Raw genomic sequence first — 6,000 nt, forward strand, 5'->3', positions numbered from 1 at the left:
CAGTAATTTTTGCTGCTCGGTGCGGGGTAGCATGAGAGCGGGACGAGGAGCACCCGCTCGGAGAACGGAAATGCACACTGCCTTGGCCATGACGCCGTAACGTTCCCAGAACTGCGCCATTGAATGATAGTTGGTCGTTTCCAAGACCTGGTGCATGACTTAGTACTTGTTTCGGGGGGTCTCGATGTGCTTCCTCTGCCCAGCGACGGAGAAAGATCACCTTCGAACAACGCATGTCTTCTTCCTTACTTGCCACATTCCTTTGGCATATACTTCAATTTCGTTGGGCACGGTAGCGGAGCTTGCCCAATTCCTGTGGCACGTACTCGTTCGCGCGGTTACACCAACGACGGCGACGGCGACGTCGCTTAACTCAGGGCAGGCGCCTAACAGCTACGCTCCACAAAGCACTGCTGAATGTCATGTAGTGGAAGGAGTCTCCTTAACACATGTGATATTGCGTGGCAGAAGCGTATAATTGCGCCAGCAATGAAATAATGTTAATAGCTCCACGAGTGGGTGTTTCAATGGCCCAATCTTTAAAAGTAAGAGTACTGACAATTGGGCGAGAGTGTACTGATTCATGACTGTTGTTTGCGCAACGCACACGCGGACTAGAAAGAAGTAGACAACACGCGTGCAATACAAAGCGATCAGACATATTTAATCATCATCCGCTGCGAATGTACCAAAAAGTGAGCAACTGTGTAGGTTAGCGTGTTGTCTTCGGACGTGCAGTGAGCCCTTCGCTGATTCGCACAAGGAAGAAGTATGGCGTAGTGGGTACTTAACAACTGTACTTGCGTAGGCATTCTAGGATAGTTTGAAACGGCCAAGGTAGCGTACATTGTGATTAGTTTCTTTACGGCACGGTGAAGGCATTCACCGAAAGTTGAAAACAGGCTAGCAATTGAGAAGGCGATGCGCACGGGGCCCGATTACGTTATCGCGCTCTACTCTTGAAGGCTAAGCTCAAGCGTCAAGGGCTGTAGTTTAATCAACACAGGAATACAGAGCTATAAGTTCAATAGGATGTAAGGCATATTATTTAAAACAAAGATTAACAATGAACGAAATTATGGTAACGGTATACCAAAGCACCTGATCTGCTTCGAAATGCATTGTATATTCAATAAGTAAGATCAAGTCATAAATGAAGCTACTAAAAACTTACATTCAGGAACCCTTCTTTTACCGAGGAAATGGGGGCAAGCGAAGTTTGTCGAGGGCTTGGCTCACTTACTGCTTTTCTTTCTTTCTTCTTTCTTTCTTTCTTTCTTTCTTTCTTTCTTTCTTTCTTTCTTTCTTTCTTTCTTTCTTTCTTTCTTTCTTTCTTCTCTTGTTCTTTTCTTCTTTCTTTCTTTTTTTCTTTCTCTTGTCCAATTCGTTATTCAATTTATTATTGGTTCAATTTTATTATTGGTTGTGGCCATCCTCGGATTGCTTTTTTGGGCCGCATCGACACGGCGTATTTAATGTCCTTTCCAGCGTTGGTCCACATTTGGATTAGGCCAACGAAAGGACCATCACACGATCGTGGAAACGCGTGTTAGGAATTCAATTTTCTCCAAGTTGGAATTTTCTCTAATTAAGCAATTCCTCACATGGACCTTACGCCTTGTACAGCAGATCGCTTGAAGCGCGCCTACACTAAATATTTCAGTAACGTGCCCATAAGGAGTGTACTGCTTCCCAATTGTTTTTTTTTTCATCGTCGGTAGAACGAATTCATGAGTTTAAGTTCAGTTCACATTCGGCAAGCATGGGCGCGTGACCTAGTGCTCAAGGCACTCGCTTTCTGACCGAGGTGACCCTGGTTTAGACCCCGACCCGGAAAGAAATTTTATTTAGTTTTGTTGATTGTTCCGTTTGTGGGCGCCAGCAAAGAGTGAGGAGGCTTTTTAAGTGAGGGTGTTTTTTGTAGCACCACAAACAACACAGGAGAGTCACTACAAGGTTCGCTTCAGAAAAAAAATCACAGCATATCCACGGAGTGAATGATGATGAGTGGGCGAAGCTGCGGAGGTTCATCGGTAAACCGTGAATCTTCCGTGAATTCTGCCCAGTACATCATCACCGACGTGAGATCGGGCGCATTTCTACTAAAGGTTCGATGAGTTATGATGACTTGCAGCTCACTTTAATTTTACATGTACGCTGTGAATTTTCATTGTTTAGAAAACCATTGCTTTAGAAAACATCTGGCGTCTTTCGTTAAGCAGCTGGCGTCTTTTCGTTTTGCTTTAGAAACATCTGGCGTTCTTTCGTTTTGCTTTTAGAAAACATCTGGCGTCTTTCGTTGGTTTATTTCATCAATCAACGGCGTTTTGAACAAAATTTTTATTGTTTAATCACGCACAGGAGAAATCTCACCAGGCACTACCTTGGAGGTAAACAATGGCTGCTAATGGGAATGAGAGACAGAAGAAGTCGGCTTTTAGCTAATACTTACACTTCTACTTCTACTAACGTTTCCTACTGGAACATGCCAATGGCTGCTAATGGGGAATGAGAGACAGAATTCGGCTTTTAGTTAACGCGCACGCTGCGAATTTTTTACTGTCCAACAACGCACAGGAAAAATCTCCCACCGGCACCACCTTGGAGGTCAAGATCTGGTACTAACGTTACGACTGGTTACGCACTACGACTACGACAACTACGAGCGACGAACGGGTGCCGCCTTAAGGAGCTTCGCCCCTAAAAAACGTTCCTTGCTGAATAACACCAGTATTGAGTGAAGGCTGCGCGCACAATTGTGCATTGTGCCTGTCTTGCGTAATCATAACTAGTTTAGCTACTTCTCCTGCTAACAATCTAACAAACGGCCCCTTTCTGCGTTATATTTATTTAAATTTAGAACAGACCTACACCGTTGTGAGTGCGCTGGGAACCTAATGTCGCTCTACTCTGATTCACACATCAGGTGCAACGCTGCGGAAGCTATGCAATAAGTTCGGTCAACGAGACGTGTCACTCCGCGTGTCTCATGGTCGGCCTTTAGGGGCAAAGCACCTTAGCGTGTCGCCTTGTCGGCGTGTCATGCTGTCGCCATGGTCCATCATTAGGGGTATGCGCCTCAAACTTATCGTAAATCCCACTACTCGTCACCGGTCCACACTGCATATTGTGAGTTAAATGTTCGTCGTTACTTCCTAAAACATCACATTTCGCTTGGTAGTGGTGTCAGATTCCCAGCCAAAATTTACCAAGGCGATCAAATTTCTTATCTAAAACCAGAGACACAAACGGGCATCTCTACGGTAATGTCATCTTTTTGAAACAGCACTTCTTAAACATATCTGCAGAGTTATGGTGCTTTACTCGCCACCGGTCCATACCATACGTATTAAGGTGAAATTGAAATCCTTTAACGTCTCATACTCGCGTCCGTCCGTCCGTCCGTCCGTGCCCTGGAGCGGCGCCAGCTGTGGACTCTCGCACTCTCTCAACAATCTTGTGATGGCACAGCGGCGCATAGCAACCGTTGCGCCGCCACAGCTGTGGGCTCTTCCCCTTAAACTCTCGCAGCAATCACTGTGAGGGCACAGCGAAGGCTGTGCCCTCAGAGTGACCGTCCGTCCGTCTGTGCCCCCTTACTCTCTCAGCAATCACTCGGTGGCACAGCAGCGTGTGTGGCGACGCTTTTTCGTCAGAGGACTCGTTGCAGCAATCGAATTTTGTCCGATGGCTCCCAAGCGGCCCGGTGATGATTCCACGGCAAACAGTTCGGAAAAATGCCCAAAGAATGTGGATTCCCCGCATAGCACGGCATAATCAGTCGAATGGCCACATGTGTTTGCCGAGCACACTTTGGCATTTACAAATTGTCCTTCAATTTTTTTGGTTTATGGTTCCTCGCTACTGCCTAAAACAATATGTTTTGCTTAGCAGTGGTGTAAGAATTTTCGACGAAATTTACCAAGGCGCTCATGTTCTCTTCTAAAACTAGTGACACAAACGTGCATCTCTACGGAAATTCATCTATTTGAAACACCACTTCTTGAAACATACCTGCAAAGTGATGGCGCGTTAGTGAACCGGTGGCGAGTAAAGCAGTAAAGAGTTAAGATTTTGCTGTGGGAAACAACGGCACACACTGCATGCTTCACCCCTCCCAATGTTTCAGGTTAGTGGAGCTGAAACACACTTGCCTACATTCTTCGCCCATCCCTAGTTTTCGCCGGTAGAGACGCTCGCGCGATCCGAGCACGAGCCTGCGCGAGATGCATGTATCATAACTGGCGGCAAATGAAATACCAAAATATTTATTTATTTATTTATTTATTTGAACATACTGCTAGCCTCACATTTGAGGCTGTTGCAGGAAAGGGGGTAAAATACATAATCAAAAGAAGCAATTTAGGGTAGGCGCATACATATTTTGAATTAAACTGGACAGTGCATATGCTCTCCGCCTTAATTGCACAACGCTACAAAATGAGAACAATAATAAACGGAATGTTACAAGGTAATACACATATGCAAAAGAACACCGTTCAAGTAGGGGCGCACATCAGTCGAATTGAACTGTCGGTACATACATTGCATTAATTTACAAATCTACAAGAATGAGAAAAACAGCGATGAACAGCGTGTTACAAGCTTAGCGCACGAAAAAAACATTAAAAAGAAACTATAGATAAATTAGACATTTTATTGCACTAGAGACAAGGCTCGGCAAATGCTGACGAAATCATGAACATTATAAAAATCAAGGCAAGAAAAAAAAATACATACTGTGAAGGGAAACAGATTGTCATTGCACAACGCAGCGAGCCTGCATGCCAGCAGCTAGACGCAGCGAGCCTGCATGACAGCAGCTAGACGCTAAGTGATGCAGCCGCATAATAACAGACGTATAAAGGCGTTTCTTGATTTGTAAGGTACAAAACATCTTTAAAGACTTTATACTCATAAAAAAATAATGGAGAAATTAGTATTCTGTGAAATAAGTACATTGCGCTATGTCTTAATGCGTACGCATCTTCTGCAAGAAGTCTCGCTATCCTCCATAGCGTCGCAGCTGATGTGTGGAACGGAGTATAAGTTCAATAGCGCCATAAAAGGTAATCGGCCCTTCCTAGACCAGAACGTTGCCTCACTGCAGATCGCCGGGCTTGTCCCGCATTTGGCGTTGTCGAAGACTCGGGCGCCATCTCATCAATGGCCGGCCAACGTTCGTATTCGAACGATGGCTTGCCGAACAACCACGTGCACGACTTCGAGGATGACATAGTTAATGTTACACAGTTCTGCCAAGGTTGATTACCGACAGCGCACATTGGGCTCAACGATGCGGGTTTCGCATTAAAATATAGAGACAGTATAGCGTATTCTTGTCTATCTCGCTGTGTTGCCACAGTGTTCCTGCTACGACGTTGACGACTCCTAAAGAGGTATGAAGTGTGCTAGAACGATTTATTAACGACTTAAGGTGCTATAAGCAGCCTGCGATAGGCAGCAATGGCGGCAAAAGAAATACCAAAATATGAATCGTGGCGGATCGACCCAACCACAAGAGCACAGCCATCCTGAAAAGCCACCGTGCGCGATCTGGTTATACTGGAGAATTCTGATGCCTTTAAAAATATGTTTCCTTACAGCCTATAGAATAGAAAGTTCTGCGAAAATAAACATTACATTTCCTCTTCATCAATTAACCAAAGGACTGCAATATAATGAAATTTTCTGTAATGGTGCGTCCAAATGTCTGCTACTAATTCCTCAGAAGATATGGGCTGGTTCAATCAATTGAACCGCCTGCGATGCCACTGTTCCTATCATCGTGTGGATGGTGCCAAATGTGTAAGTGCACACCCAGCTTTAGTCATTCCGAAAAGCCACAGTGCTGGACCTGGCTAAACAGCAAAATGCTGATGATTTTCCAAATAGGTTTCCTTATAACCTGTAGAATAAAAAGTGCTGCAAAAAAAACATTACATTCCCTTTTCATCATTTAAAAAAGAACTGTAATATAACGAAGTTTCCTGGAATATT

Source organism: Rhipicephalus sanguineus, chromosome 7, assembly GCF_013339695.2.
Source record: "Rhipicephalus sanguineus isolate Rsan-2018 chromosome 7, BIME_Rsan_1.4, whole genome shotgun sequence".
Lineage (NCBI taxonomy): Eukaryota > Metazoa > Arthropoda > Arachnida > Ixodida > Ixodidae > Rhipicephalus > Rhipicephalus sanguineus.